The 16,516-nt window shown below is 40.5% G+C and overlaps 1 protein-coding gene across 3 annotated transcripts in view; it reads left to right on the top strand.

Annotated features, from left to right (window-relative positions):
- The window catches only part of LOC129720096 (uncharacterized), a 207,241-nt gene that overhangs the window by 153,359 nt on the left and 37,366 nt on the right, over positions 1–16,516 (top strand). For all 3 annotated transcript variants that reach the window (XM_055671515.1, XM_055671514.1, XM_055671513.1), the window contains one exon: positions 9,731–9,781. The gene's annotated coding sequence lies outside the window, so the exon portion shown is untranslated. The remainder of the gene's footprint in view (positions 1–9,730; positions 9,782–16,516) is intronic.

Below are 16,516 nucleotides of genomic sequence, written 5' to 3'. Positions count from 1 at the left end.
AACTCCTCCTTTTCGTCATCGGGTTTCTCGTTGGTCGGTGCGTACACATTTATTAGGCTGTAATTGAAGAATTTGCCCTTAATTCTCAACACGCATATACGGTCACTGATCGGCCTCCATCTAATGACACGCTTCATCTGTTTTCCAATTAGCACGAAACCGACTACTCTTTCTGCTTTCACGCCGCCACTATAGTAGATGTGGTACTTAAATGAAGTGTCCGCAATAGGATCTACTGCTCGGAATTCGCGTTCTCCCGACTTCGGCCACCACACCTCTTGGATAGCTGCAACCTCCACATTCACCTTCCGCAGCTCGCTAGCCAGGATACTTGCGCGTGCCGGTTCGAGTAGAGTCCTTACATTCCAAGTACCGAGTTTCCAATAATCGTTGTCCTTTTTCGTTCGCCTTGGTCCATGCCGATTATTCCGTTCCGTATTTATATCTGGATTGTTCGTAGTATTTAATATTCGGTATGCTGCCTTACTAGGGCCGCGATACCTAGTCTCGCGACGGGGCTGCCGTCTTTGATATAGCTGGCGAGACACCGCGTTTCATGATTCAGCCGCCCGCTCCGGATCAGACGCTGTTGTACGCCGCGCCTAACATGGGGAAACAGCCGCGTACGTTCCCCCTTCCCAGTCAGCATACGACCAAAGTTTCCACCGGGGTTGGTTACCCGATCTCCGCTAAGGTTACTCGTATCCCGGTCGGCACCACGTGGAGGTTCGGATAGGAGTTGCTGGACAGAGGTGATTGACCACAATAGGATCTCAAGTGACACGTGTCCAACCATTCGCCAACCAATTAAGTAATTTTTATCAATAAAATCTATAATTGACTGCATATGTCCCTGTCGGTTATTATTTTGTCGCTCGCACGCGATTGGTTTATTTTTCGCAAAAAGTCGAACTTGAAACTGTTCATTAATTTTCACTACAGAGCTAAGAAGTAATAGGGATAAATAATCATTTTATCTATCCAACGACACATTGATTATTGATTACACAGTAACTACCGCGGGGGCCTAGTGTGGTTGGTAACGTCTCCGCCAACCACGCTCGACGCCTGGGTTCGAATCCCACCGCCGACATAGGTGTCGATGGTTGTGAGGTGGCGTGATCCACTCACAATCAACCCAACTGGTCTAGATTCAATCCTAGCCTACACTGGGAGATTTTCTGAGGCGAAAAATCTCTGGGATCACGCCTTCCATCGCATGAGGAAGTAAAGCCGTTGGCGCCGGTCCGTTAATAAACGGGTCGTGAGTTAGGGTCCTGGGTGTGGAGTCGCCTCCCTGGGCGTCGGTGATTGGCCACAACAGTGGCGGAACTAGACCGACGGAAAATAAGCGAGAATAAAAAAAAAATACACAGTAACTACCATTTGAAATCTAACACAACGTTTGGATGGTTCATTTTCGCTCTCACAGCATATTCCAAAGTAAATAAAAAACCAAGACTTGATCCTACGTCGAAAAACTCGCGATAATAGAGATGGGATGGCTTTCTCGGTCTTGAAGAATCAAAACGACTAAATTTTGTTCAACCTGACATTTCGACCTTTGGTTTAGGCCTTTATCAAAGGTTACTAAAATAACATAATTACATGTAGGTACTAACTAACAACACAAAGCTTTAAACTTACACACTAGTCTGCCGTTTTTCGTTTCTTAAACATTAAACATTGATTCTTGAAGGTTTCGCGATAATATTAAAAACAAATAAAAATGCAGTTAGGACTCTCCTCCATCTTCTGAAAGTACGAGCTCCCATACAAATGAGACACAGATTTCTTCATAACTCAAGAACTAATCAAGCAAACAAAACCAAATTTGGCTTGTAAAGATTTTTGAGGGCAAGAAATATTTCCCAGGTGGTTCTATATCCCTCCCTCTTCTAGAAGAAAGGGCTCCCATACAAATGAAACACATATTTTTGTACAACTTGAGAACTAATCAAGCGAATAGATCTAATTTTGGCATGTGGAGGTTTTTGTGGGCGGAGAAAAATTTCATGGCAGTTTCAAACTCCTCTCTCTTATAGAAGGGAAGGAAGGGTCCTCAATCGAAACACAAATTTCTGCAGCCCTCGAAAACTAATCGAGCAAATGCAACCAAATTCGGCATGCGAAGATTTTAAGAAGCAAGAAATATTTTCATGGTGAATTGACACCATTTCCTCTTTTAGAAGGGAGGGCTCCCATACAAATGAATCACAAATTTCTGCACAACTCAAGAACTAAAATGGAAATGGAATCAAATTTGCCATGCGAGGATTTTAAGGTGAAAAAAATAATTTCATGGTAGCCTGACATCCTTCCTTCTTCTGAAAGAGAAGGCTCCCATACAAATGAAACAAATTTATGTACAATTCGAGAACAAATCAAGTAAAAGAGATCAAATTTGGTATGTAGGGGCTTTGGGGGGCAAAAAATAATTTTATGGAAGCTTGACATACCTCTTTCTTCTGGAAGAGAAGGATCCCATACAAATGAGCACAGATTTCTGTACAACTCGAGAACTAATCAAGCCGATGGAACCACATTTGGCATGTGAAGGTTTTTGGGAGCAACAAATATTTTCATAATGGTTCGACACTCTTCCCTTTTTTAGAAGAGAGGGCTCCCATACAAATGAATCACAAATTTCTGCACAACTCAAGAACTAATCAAGGAAATGTAATCAAATTTGAAATGCGGGGGTTTGAAGGTGTGAAAAATAATTTCATGGTAACTTGACATCCTTCCTTCTTCTGGAAGAGAAGGCTCCCATACAAATGAAACACAAATTTCTGCACAACTCGAGAACAAATCAAGTAAAAGGGACCAAATTTGGCATGTAAACCCCTACATGCCAAATTTGGTCCCTTTTACTTGATTTGTTCTCGAGTTGTGGGGGCAGAAGATAATTTTATGGTAGCTTGACATCACTCTCTCTTCTGGAAGGGAAGGATCCCATACAAATGAAACACAAATTTATGCACAACTTGAGAACAAATAAAAAAAATGGAACAAAATTTGGGATGTGGGGGTTTTGAGGGCAAAAAAAAAATTCTTGGTAGCTTGACACTCTTCCCTCTTCTGGAAGGGATGAATCTAAATGAAACACAAATTTCTTAACAACTCGAGAACTAATCAAGCAAATGTAACCAAATTTAGCATGACTTTTAAGGGCAATAAATATTTCCAAGGTAATTCTACATCCTTCCCTCTTGTGGAAGAAGGGGCTCTAATACAAATAAAACACAATTTTCTGTACAAATTCACAACTTCTGAGATCCATAAAATTTTCTAAAACCCCTTTAATTTATCATTAAATCCAAGATTTTTTTTTACACAAATGTAACATTTTCTTCATACTTTTAAGAAAAAGAAAATACGGATAAAATTATTCGTCACGGTTTCGAAGGAGTTCTCGAATTAATCATGTAATACGGTTCATTAGGCGATGCACACCTTTATCGTCCATCGTTTTGGCTATCTAATTCCACCAGGTCTTCATATGATTGATGTCTTTGACAACATTTTCCTTTGCCTTGAGTCTCCTCTTCATGATTGCCCAGTACACTAAGGTCGCTTTTCACACGGTTTTTTCACGCGGGTTTCTTTTTACGCGGCTTATTTTACGTGGATTCCGGAATTTACGCGTTATTTTTTTCGCGGATTCCGGAATCAACGCGGTTTTTTACGCGGATTCCGGAATTTACGCAGTTTTTAACGCGGTTTTTCTACGCGTAAAAAGCTACTTTAGTGCATTTCTCAATAGGGCGAAACTGAAAGTAATTGCGTAGGTTAAGGTCTTTCGGAACATACTTTTTCTGCATACCATTCTTGATCGACTTTGCTGTAATGACAGCTCGCCAAATTAGGCCAAAACTTCACGGGATGGTCGTGGGATCGGATGAACCACAAAATTCGTTTTTGGAGACACTCTTTTTGGTACAGTTCCGATGCCATCATTTTATTTGTAACGGAAACTTTCGTTTTTCTGACACAGCTACAAATGCCAAATCATACATTTTCGAGCAAATTTGTCGGACAAACAGTTTTAAATTTGGCTGGAACATCCTTACGAGCCGTTGTCAAGTAAAATGTTTTACCTGGGATTTGCCCGAAGTCAATCAGCCTTATCATAGGTTTCATCGTACCTCAAAAGACACTCGTCGAATTTGGTCAGCACCTGGTCATATAGCTTCCAAGCACGGATTTTGGCCACACTAAAATACAAAATATAACATTTTAATCTTTACGATCTAAAAAAGCTGTCAAAATGGTTGTAAATTTATCATGCAATAAACAATGAACGTGAGGTATTTAACTACTGCAGTAGCGAATACCCTACTTTGACAAATGTTATTCTTAATTCATTTCAGGTGTGAGCCTTTTTGTTGTTGAAGAAAACCAAACTATGGGCGTGTGGCAAATTCCACGACTTCCCTTTGTACTGCTTCAATGCTTTAAAGGATTGAATAATTATTCATAGGTAATCCGAAGTTCAACCTGAACAACAAAAGCGCCTCTAGTGCCACCAAAATTGTTGTGCGTTGTCATTATGCTGTGAAATAGTATTCAGAGCTGAAAGGGTTTCTTCGTTTTTTAGGCAACTCATCGCACATTGTGCTGTTGTAGGGTGGAGGCAAAATTTAGTGGATCAGAGGTTAATATGTATCCTTGATCTAAAATATCACGAGTTCACTCTTGTATACGCTCAATGTTCACAAAGAATAGGTTTGTCCTTCGTGTAAGTTCTTTTCCCCCAAATGTTTTGGCATGTTATAGTCAATTCACCTAGTCTGATGATAAGTTTATGATAAGAAGAAAAATAACTACTTAGGTTTATTATGCACCGTACTGATTGACGAGTAATTGTTCGTTTTACTTTCGTCCAGTAACATTGCATAAAATTCTAGGTAAGACAATAAACCAAAATCACCCACTAAAATCCAGGGCCAGAGACTTTGTGGCTCACTACATTACCATAGGCAACAAAAGCACTTTCACGGTCCGCGAACAGAGTGGGGGTACCAGGCTGTTGTGCATTAACCCTTGCAACCCAGAGTCATTCGGTTAGAATGTTTACTTATGGTGTCATTGAGATAAATTTTACTAGTTTATTATCCAACTTCTTCCTGTATGTGAGCACATTCGAGCAGTCCCTGGGCCCTGAGACTCTCGAACAATGAATACACTAATTGGTTGAATGGTCGCCCATTTTATGGTGCTATTAGTTATTTTATCGCAGTTCTGCCAACGGCACCAACCACGGTTTGACGAATGTGAATAAATCGCTCCATTCCGAGTGCGCTGCGGTGGCTGGCTGCTCGAGGAATTTTGTTTTCCTCCACTTGGCGACATTCGGATTCGTCATGGTCATACACGAAATCAACTTACCCAACACAAAACGACATAATAACGGAATAAATCAATGAAACGTTTTGTCAGGGTGTGGTGTACACTGCACTGCAGTTACGAACGACGGACTGCAAGCAAAATCCGAGGGCAGCCAGCAGCCGGCGCGGTGGTGAATCGTTCGATATATGATCTCGTGACGAATAGGATTACTTGAGACGACCGACGACGAAGACGATGATTCGTGTGACAGAAAATTATTGTCAAGCTCAGTGCGGCTTTCAATGCACGACATTGTTGTTCTTAGTGGTGTAAATTATGCCTTTTTTTTTTCTCGGCTTTCCGCGCACGGTCGCCATTAACGGAGCTGAATATCGGTATTGTGTCATGAGTAGAACGAAGTGTATAATCCCCAGCTCTTGTGGCCGCCCGAAGGGATCAAGCGCCGCAATGGCCAAAATGTAGTGGAATCGTCAATTGAGCCAAATTTGCATGCATAATCGAATCGCTTAATTTACGAGTGTACTTGCCAGTGTTGACTGAAAAAAATATGTATATACACACACGCACGCGAATGTCGTGGACTGGGCTGTATTTCTTTCTGGTAGAGGTTGTGAGAAAGAGGGTGTATACACAGACGTATCTGTCAAGTGGCGGCGATGTTTACACTTGTTATTTCAATCGCTATTAAAAATCTATTTGTGGAGACAATGCTAACGGTTGGAACAGGGTAAGAGGGGAAATTGTTTTGTACGCATATGGCGCACAATGGGACGTACTTTTTCCTTATTTTTAGCGTCCATCAATGTGCTATATTAAACACGACTGCAACCACAAAACTACTTTCGCTCTTTTGTCCACCGCAAGCCCCGTTCACTTGATAGAGTTTATAAATATTTGGACACCTGATGAATGGTCATTATTGTCGAATCGTTTTCCTCCCTCCACATCAAAGATGTCTTCTCCAACCACGCAAACCGAAGTCATACCGACGACAACAACGGCAACGGGCGAGGTGAGCAGAACCAAAATGCAATCAACGGAATTAATTGCTAAATGCTGTTTCAGTTTGGATGTACTGTGAGCTACACATACACAAATGTCGCGTTCAGTTGTACAGGCGAATAGACGAACTGGATCCCGGACAGGGCACCCCGGGCAGCTCGTGGGGACCTTTCCGCGTGATCGATATATTAACGGAAATTAATTGCTTTTCGGCCAGCGGCGACCTGCGGCAAATGACGACAGTCAAATTGACCGAGAGACAGAGAGAAACAGGAACCACAGGTCCACGCTGGCAGAGGTCGCAGTAAGGGTCCGTTGGAAAAGAGTTGACAGCTGTGTGATTATATTCAATTATGTCGCACACTAAATATCCTGCTGCCATTAGCTCCGCCGGCACTATACTGCTCTCTTCAATTCGCGAATACTTCGATAGACTAATTGTCAAAGCAGAGTTCGCGCTGATCGATGTGGTTACGGCAACGGCGACGACGACGACGGACGGTCGATTGACAGCTCCGGGGGTGGTAATTTGTTTTCAGTGGATGCAATCGGCACTAATTGATCCTAATGTGCTCTCGTGTTTAAGGTAGAAAGCAAGCGGTTTTTCCACTGGTGATTTACGTTGACTAGCTGTGGGTGCCGTCGCTCTAACAGCAACGACCGTTAGTAACCCTGAGTGACGGGCAACCTTTCACCAGCGAAGCTGCAGGATGATTTTTCGAATTGTGCCAGATACAGGAAATAATCCAAAAAACTCTTGATTTCAATCTTATATTAAAGACACCATGGATTAGTCTTCTGCCCGGGAAGACTTTTTTTTTCGTCCTGCAAGGTTCTGTTCAACTATTTTATAGACCAAAACCTCTGCAGGGTTTCTCGTTTTTCATCGCAGCCAGATATCGATCTTTCGGTTGCGATGCAGCGACCGTGGAGTCCAAAAGTCCGCGTCGATTTTGTTATTCATTATACAGGGTGTCTAGTACCCATAGAAATTTCAAAGTTATCTTTTTTTCACATTTTTACTGATTTAAAAACTTAAAACATTGCATGCATTTTTTAGTAAAAATGGTTTTGTAGACTACAAAATAATTCAATTCAGGTCGGAAAAAATATGCTAGAAAATGGATTTTTTTGTGTAACCTGCAACAATAAGAGAATCTTTTTTTCGAAGCTAACTAGGCACCCTGTTACAGGAGGTACGCTTCTTGTGCCTACGGTCATCACATCTCCGGCCCGTAAACTCCGACGCTCGACGAGATGATAATGTATGCCACATTCACCACTTCGCATCGCCAAGGTCCGGATCACGGGATGACGACGCGAACCCGGCTATCTTCAGCGAGAAAGAAGGAGACCCCGAAAGCCATCAGTGTCAGTCTCCCTGTCTATCGTCGGCTCACAGATAAATGGACGCAATATTTAGCGGTAACCATTGGGGCGCTGCGGTCGATTCCGAGCAGATTGCCAATAAGAAATCCGGTTATCTATTGTCTTTCGAAGCAACGGGGTCGGGTCGATCGTGACTCCCAGCACTCTGGCTCTCCCTCGCGTTGTCGGAATCTGCTAGAGATAGGTGAAATGGCGGCGGTGTGCAGCACAGCAGTGCCGACTAAACGAATCGTTTCCTTCGAGCATAAAATCAACAGGCGATGGTAATTTCTATCAAAAACACTCAGCCTCCGTTGTTGATCGAAGTCGTTTTTTTTGTTGTTGTTGTCTTTCTATTTCTTCTCGCCATCCATCCGATGATTACGATGACGATGGAAAACGAGGAAGTTTTATGGATTTCGCTCAAAAACGGAGCACAACGAAACGTCTTGATTGAACTGTGGGTCCAAATTGGCGATGGCGGAAATTGATGGTATACTTTCATTCTAAAATAGATTGTTGTTTTTGCCGACTGCAGGGCATCCAATCCAAGTCATTCATTCATTCTTGTTGCGTGGCTGCTACATAACCTTCAATATGTTAAAACTCTAACCAAGTGCGTCTGGCGGCGGCGGTGGCGGTGGTGGTGGCCTTACTGGATTGGGTTGATTCAAATATTGAAATTAGCAGCGCTTAGAAAAGCAGGAAGCAAATCAACGGTGCGTGGGTACTGCCTCTCACAAGCAGCAGCAGCAGTAAGCAATAGAAATTTATGCTTGTTTGCGGTGAAATTCGGCGCTGCTGCTGCTACGGGACGGATGGGGTAGTAGCAAAGTAATAAGCAACTCTTTGTCCGCGGGTGCGCTCTTTGAATGGGAGTCAGTTTGTAAATGATAGTTTTTGGGGAGGGATTCAAATTACCCCAGTTTCCCGCGCGGTGGTAATGATGTGTTTCTTGTTCATCCAGGCGGTTCGTAGTTGGGTAATTAGAGTGCCGGCGTTTCTTTGGGCCGTGGAAGGCAATTCAGCTTGAAGCGTACAGAAATGGTTTTTCGGAAACTGTTCCGATTGAGTGAACCTAGCGAGCTTAGCTGGGGAGTAAATCTGCACTACCATGAGATTGACGAAGGCAGAACAAATCGGCACAAAATCGCTTGCATCGATAATTTCTGGCGTTTCAATCACTCACTTACGATTGTGTTGAGGGAAAATTGCAGATCGTGATAATTGTCCTTCTGTTTTCTGTAGAACCGAACACCAGCAGTTAACTTTTTTTTTATTTTCACTCTCGGCTACCACACGAGCACTTAGTGAACAAAGAGGAGTAATCCGTGTTCATTTATCCATCAATTGATTGGACAGTCACAGGCATCCACTGTCGTGTGTCCTTCATCAGTAGGACACGGTTCCAGCACTCGCAAGCAAAAAAAAAGAGAAGAACCAGCAATGTATTATTAATATTTTCCAACAGACCACAAGCGACAGACAGTCCCCCTGAACGGGATGGATCGGTCCATCGCATTCGCCGGGCAACTGTATCCATTCATCATGCAGGCACAGTTTCCTTCTTCGCTCACATTTTCATGGCTCGGACAGAATTAATTACCACGCCACCAGCTGCAGCAGGCAAGCAACCAAAACTCATCCCGGTGCAGTACGAATAAACAAAATGAAAAAAAAACTGGTGCACATGCAAATGGAATAAAAAGCGGAGTAATTTCGAACGACGGGACTCTCGTCGCCGGGATAAATAGGCCATTAACCAAAGAGAGTATGCAACAGCAGGTTTCTCCGGGGTGTAAATTGGTACTGTGCCGACATTAAAATCAATACCATTCTGGGAATATTTGTTGTGCGTCCTTTGTTTGGCCAGCATTGTGTTTATTGTTTACCGTTTATTGCACAAAGATTAATAACACTGCACTGAGCTCGCGGCCCGAAACATTTGTTTTGTGTAAGCGTTTACGACTACGTAACTAAAAGCTGTCTCTTTTTATTTTTATTACAGATTTGGCAGCACTCTCAACTTGGCGTATTTGGAGACTCCCGAATTGTTTAGGTTAGTATTTTGTTAATGAGTTTATTAGCAATTTTTTGACTCGCTTTTCTACGCTCTGGTTACCGCTGTTGAAGCTATGTGTTGCGAAAACCGTGTTAATATTACGGCCTACGGTCTGTTGTGGTGGCAAAACTATTATAGGGCTGCAGTACAATAACAGAGGTTTATTACTGGCATTAAAAACTGTTTCCTGCACGAAACTCGTGTAAGCAATGAATTCTAGATCTAATCCCTAGCTCGAGGGGGACGACCATGCATATTCTAGTCGAAAATTTACTTTCTCTAGAAATAACCGGAAACTGTCGTATATTTTGACGACAACGACGAATAAATTTCTATTTCTTGGGTTTCATACGGGGACTTTCATAAAGTCATCAGACTGCCGGTTGAGTTTAAATTTGAAATTTATGAGAGAATATAAACATCTTATAGCTCATATCGGTAAAACCGCAGGTGAATAAATTGTACAAGATTAGTCCCAAGATTGAACCTTGAGGCACACCTGCTCTAGCAGGTAATCTATTGCATTGGAAATTCTAGTTGGAAACCGCGGAGTGTTTGGATGGGATGACAACTTATACCTAACATTCAGGCTTGTTATTCTCTTCAATATTTCATGCCTAGCATGAGCGCTGCGTGTAGCAATTTTTTGCAGCACACTTCTTCCCTCTGCTTTGCGCTGTTTTTGTGCCGCTCGAAGAAAAACTAATACACTTGCTGCTTACACCACAGCTGAGCGAGCAATAGTGGTGATACACTCTAGTGAAAATTCACAGAAGTACACCGCAGTACGCACTGCTGAGATAAATTCGATAACATTCGAAGAGCTAACGGCTGGATTTTTTTTCAGATTCAAAATACAAGGTAAACAACGCAATCTACTTCCCTGCCTAGATGCTTTCCTCATTTGGTATATGCTTAAGGTGAAACGGGATTACGGCTTTTTTCCATATAATTTTGAGGTTGGGTATAATTTTACTTCCTCCCCAGCTGGTCTCGAGGTACGATGCTGGCCTAACAAGCCAGTCGTCGTAGGTTCGAGTCTTGACTCGGGAGAGACTGTTAGTGTCAGTAGGATCGTAGCGCTAGCCCCGCAATTGTCCTGTACACTTAACGGTTGGCTGCGAAGTCTGTGTATAGTAAACAGAAGGTCGAGTTCCGAATCGGAATGTAGCATCAAGGCTTTGCTCTTTTATATTTTTACTTCACGGTTTTCAGCGTAAAAGTCCCAGATTCTACTCAATAAACAGCGCTTAAATTGCTTGCGTCGGCGATGCAAACAATTGATCAAAGTTTCACGTGCTTAGACTCTATAATTCAAAACAAAATTAGCTTGTGAAATTCGAGGTGACCGACGTCCCGTTTCACCTTAAAAGATACACAATAAAGGCACTGCAGTGAGCTCTGTTGGGTAGTTATTGTGCGTAATGTCCTTCGTGTGAAAAAGCTCACACCAGCATATTATCTCTCTGGAGAAATATTTGAGATTTCATCACAGTGATTTTTTGCAAGCTTTCCAGATACACACAATTCACTACTCCCAATCATGCAGGTGCTTTCCTTGCCGGTGTGAGAGTAGTTGTTTTCGCAGTGAAGGATATTCTCCTAGAGGCTAGTGATTCTCTGAGAAGAAACGACAAGCCTGCCTGCAATTGTTCGATATTTCTGTTGCTTGAGAGGCGATAATATAAAAACTCTGGTGGATTCTGATCGGCTTTTTTATTATCTTTTTTTACATCCAGGATTAGAATATGTAGTATGTATGAACCAATTACCTAAAATTTTTTACTTTTTTATCTCAGCACATTTCGTTATTTATACTAAGATAACTCTGGCGGAGAATCAATACATCAATATCTGAAGTCTAAAAAAAATCACAAATTTCATGACATCGTTTAAAACAATAAGTCTTTCTAACACAGACTTCAAACAGCCATGCCAATAGAATAATATCTGATTAAGTTGCCGACAATCGAACGGCGGGAGTCAAAAAGAAAAACGAAAAAGAAAGCTTTTGTGAATCAGGTTACCTACCAGCTACCGTTAACAAAATTTAATTACAATTTAAAATTACATTATTACTTTTAATTAATTATTTATTAACATTATTACATTTAATTAATTATAATTTAATTTATGGGTCATTCCATACGAAGTGATCACGAAAAAGCACAAACTTTGAAGAAAATAAATCAAGGAATCTAGAGAAAATATCATGTTTGACCAAAGTGTTTCCAGATAGATTACTTTTGTATATTTATTTATTTATATATTTAATGTAATTTAACTGATGAATGTCTGATTATATGTTGTGCGATTATTCAGTTTATTTTTGCGCATGAATGATGGTTTTCCAAGTTCAAACAAGTTTTCCACAGTAGAGAAGGTACGAACTCCTAAAGTACGATGAATGTTTCGTTGCAGCAGTCGTTGGGAAACCTGAAAACTAAATGAAGATTGCGTTTTTGGGGAGCCGATTTCGTTTTCATTATCTTGGCAATAAATAAAGCCTGTTGAATTTTACTTCGACGTTCCAGTGTCTCAAGGCCGAGTAGACGACAGCAATCAGGATACGATGGCAGATTTACAGGATCCCGCCAAAGTGGATCTCTCAGTGCAAATAGTAGAAACCTGTTCTGCAGAAGTTCGAAGCGTAAACACCACACAAATCATGAGGGGCACCAAATTAGAAAAGTATTTTCGATCAGAGGCCATACCAACGAGCAATAGAGCGTTTTTTGAGCAGTGGGGATCTTTGAAATCTCAAGCAATTTTTGTAATAAATCCAAGTTGACGAGAAGTTTTTGGGATAACAACCAAACGATGTTAAATAAAAGTGAACTTGGCATCAAATAGCATACCGTTAACTTAATTCACTTTCTTGAGGGCTAGCTCGTTGATTTGGTAGTAGAAAAGCATTATACTGCTTTTTGTGTGGAACGTCATAACTTGACATTTAGAAACACTATAGACAAACCAATTTCGTCGACACCAAACAAAAAACGTGTCCAACAGCGCATTTAAACGTAAGCAGTCATTAATATGATTTCAGATCATCGGTATATACTATATTGCAGTCGCCTCCAAGCAGCAAGACAATGTCGTTGAATAACGGTATGAACAGCAGAGGTCCCATATTGCTGCCTTGAGGAACACCGGAAAAGTTGATGAACTGTGACGAGAAGCAGGACTCAATCTGCACACGAAGCACTCTCTCGCACAAATAAGAACTGATCCATTCCATTAGTTTTTGAGAAGCGCCAAGCCGTGTAAGTTTTCATAAAAGAATCTTGTGGTCAATACGGTTAAATTGAGCTTTCAAATCAGAGTAAACAATATCGACTTGCGCTTTCTGTTGCATGTGAGAAATACAGGCTAACGTGAACTCCGTGAAATTTGTACAAACGGATCAGCCACACTTAAAACCATGTTGTTCGCAGGAAATGCAGCGCTTAGTTCGAGCAAGAATGAAACTGTTTACAACTATCTCAAACAACTTAGATGCAGCGTATTCGTAAAACCAGGATAGTTCCTTACATTCTTACCGTCTCCACTTTTATAAACAGGAAACATATGATTGCCTCCATATCGCCGGAAATTTAGCTTGCTCAAACGATCTATAGAAAAACAACACAGGGCTGAAGCGCAACGAGTGAAAACTGTAGCTGGTAAGTCATCTGCACTAGGGCAGCACGACCGTTTCAATTTTCACTTGCGATTTAGATCATATAAGAAGTAATTTCGAATGTACAGAGATCCACTAAATCGGTAGGAACAACCGCTATGTTCCTATGATATTATTTCTGTGTATGTTCCTGTATATCAAAACTAAATTTGCATTTTTAGGCGAAAAGCAACCAGTTTTATTATATTTTGATGATTTCATCATGGTCCTTGGAAAATTTTACGTAAGAAACACCTATACCCCGAGATAATATGAGCCAATCTCGAGATATTACCTTTTAACAAAAATAGCTTCCAATTTCTTAAGCAATCATAATTATTTGGATGTGATAAGTTTCATTAATTTCATTAAGCAATCGTATTCATTTGAAAATCTTTGCTAACTTTCTAACGGATAACGAAATCCAAAAAAAAATTCCTTCTTTTAGCAGCAGTGTTGTCAAATTTAATTTCCCAAAACATTAATCTTTAGTTAGAAGTTGTAGGTTTTTCCTTTTTTTTTCTTTTTTTTCCTTTTATTTTCGTTGTACTTTCACTACTATTTTATTTTATATTGTTTAGTTCTACGGTAATAGTTATTCCAAAATAAAGTTATTGCAGTACGATGTATTCTTGCGAACACACGGCACTCGTGTTCTCCAAGCCACTAAAATTCAACCACTATGGTATAATTTGTAATTTTTCCTTGAAAAAGCATCTCGGTCAACCTTGGTTTAGCCTTCCCTTTCACTTTTCAATGTTTTTTTAAGCATCCAATTCATTGGTTGAAAGGGGTAATGATGGATTGAACAACAAAAAAACGGGCAAGACTGCTGAAAAAGAAAAAAAAATTGCAACACTTCTGGTCAAAAATGCTATTTTTCTAGATTCCTGGGCTTATTTTCTTCAAGAATCACCTATAAGCAGCAATACCAGATGTGCATATTTGTCTCCAAAATACTGATTTTTAGAGTCGGTGCGCAAATTTTTATTGATTCGCAGTTATTTGCAGGTTTTCCATAGTTTCTGCAGTTTTTGCCAGAGTCTCTCTATATTTACGTAGACTTTCTCAAAATCTGTGCAGATTGTTCCCTGCACGAGCGCAATTTTTCAAATCACGGACAGTTTTTTTCCAGATTTCAAACACATTTTGTCGGATTGTCAAAAACATCTGGCATCTCTGCCTACCAGTATTACATTTTTAAATTGTAAGAAAAAAAAGGTGTTATGAGCAACAAATGCGTAATTTTCAACAAAGAAGGGGATCCCATAAAGCGGGGATATTCCAATCGACACCAAAATTGGGATTTTTTCAAACTCACCACAGTTTTTGGTTAAATTGAGCAGTTCAGACAGGGCCGGATTCAGGTGCTGAAAAACCCTGGGCCGATATTTTCATGGGGCCCACTATTCTTAAAAAAATAGAGGTAAGAAAATTTTGAATTTTGAAATGACTTAACGCTTTGCTGGCAAGTGACGAGCAAAAAAAAGGTCACCACTCTGTCTTCATGTCTGGCCCAGAGCTAGGAGGGCCCCTTGGTCGGAAGACCCGGGGCATTTTCCCCCTTCGCCTTTTTTAAATCCGGGCCTGAGAGCAGAAAACAAATATCAACAAATCCTGCTTGAAGTACTAATTTGTTTTCTGAAGTGTTTCATTCACATTGAAACCCCTAATGGACTAGCACAAATTTACTGGAAATTTTTGTATGTATCTCGTTTCCTTTTAACTTAAAAGTCCTGTTGATCAAAAATTTTCTATCATGCATCGATAACACTGGTCAACACAGGTGTGGCCCATAGCTCAAACTGGGAAAACCTGAAAGATTAGTCCATTCCTGTGAACTATGATGTCGCTAGCCACCAACATTTTTTCAAAGACTTAAATGAGTGTTCTCGTAAACATAACGTTGAAGCAACGAGTCCGGCGAGCAATGACTATGCGACACTTTGACGTAAGTTGACGCGTTCTGACAGTGGCAAGAGGCACCGAATCTCATAGGAATAGTAATGAAGCTTTAATCTTTTTAGGGCAAATATTTTGGGCTTTAGGGCAGCATTTTTTGCGTTTCCTTCGACCAGCGTAATTTTTGGATGGCGTTAGTTGGAACAATTTTGCAGTACAAATTAAATTTATCTTTCATCCATCAGATAAAATCGCTACAAACAAAAGATCAGTAACAAATAAAAATAATGTAAATTGAACGATATGTTTTATCCATGGAATCCTATTTGTATACAATGTTGCATGAAATTGAAACCTTTACTGCTTCAGTTTCGGCACCATTGGATTAAATTACAACATTCCAAACCGCAATTTATTGGAAGTATGTGGAGCACATTCGTATTAGAATTCATAAAAAGCAGTACATTTTTTAATGGTTTTACCTATAGATAAATGATGAACGATTTCCACAAATTGCGGAACGTATGTGAAACCAAAACTGCAATCTTTTCCCACTCTAAACCAAAGAGTTTCTAGTGAGAAGAACAGACAAGTAATGTCCGCAAAGTGCCGTGGCAAACAAAAATTGTTCAATTTTGCCCGAAATTTTGCAATATGGCTGAATTCTTCCGAGTGGAGGGAACAACATCAAAGCTCAGACACAGCAAAACTTCGTCGGCTCGCTGCAGCAGCAGCTCAATGTTCGATATCAAACGAACAACATTATAACATTTCACTCGTTTTGTTTGGCAGCCACAGAACGAACGAATGCACACAGAACTTCTCTCCGAATGCAGCTTGAAGTCAGGTGGGGAAGAAAGTGGAGGCTTGACAAAGTTGTCTTGCTTCTAAATACGTTCGGCAAACAGTGTTTGAAAAGCTTTCGTACCATCACGAAGTTGACGTTTTCAAGTTAGCTTGGAGAAGAAATAGAAATGTTTTTTTTTGTTCTAGTGGTGTTAAATGTTGAACTTTTTCCGGTTTAATCATTATTTGTGCGATTCTTTCTTAGCTTAGTCAAATGTCTTGAAAACTGAGGTTATATTTTGTTTGAGCTGACGCCAAATAGTTACTAAATATTAAGTACACTTTTTTTAAACCAAATGAATGTAAAACGTATTGGCTGGCAA

Source organism: Wyeomyia smithii, chromosome 2 (genome assembly GCF_029784165.1).
Source record: "Wyeomyia smithii strain HCP4-BCI-WySm-NY-G18 chromosome 2, ASM2978416v1, whole genome shotgun sequence".
NCBI lineage: Eukaryota > Metazoa > Arthropoda > Insecta > Diptera > Culicidae > Wyeomyia > Wyeomyia smithii.
This window is presented reverse-complemented; position numbering and strand designations above follow the sequence as displayed.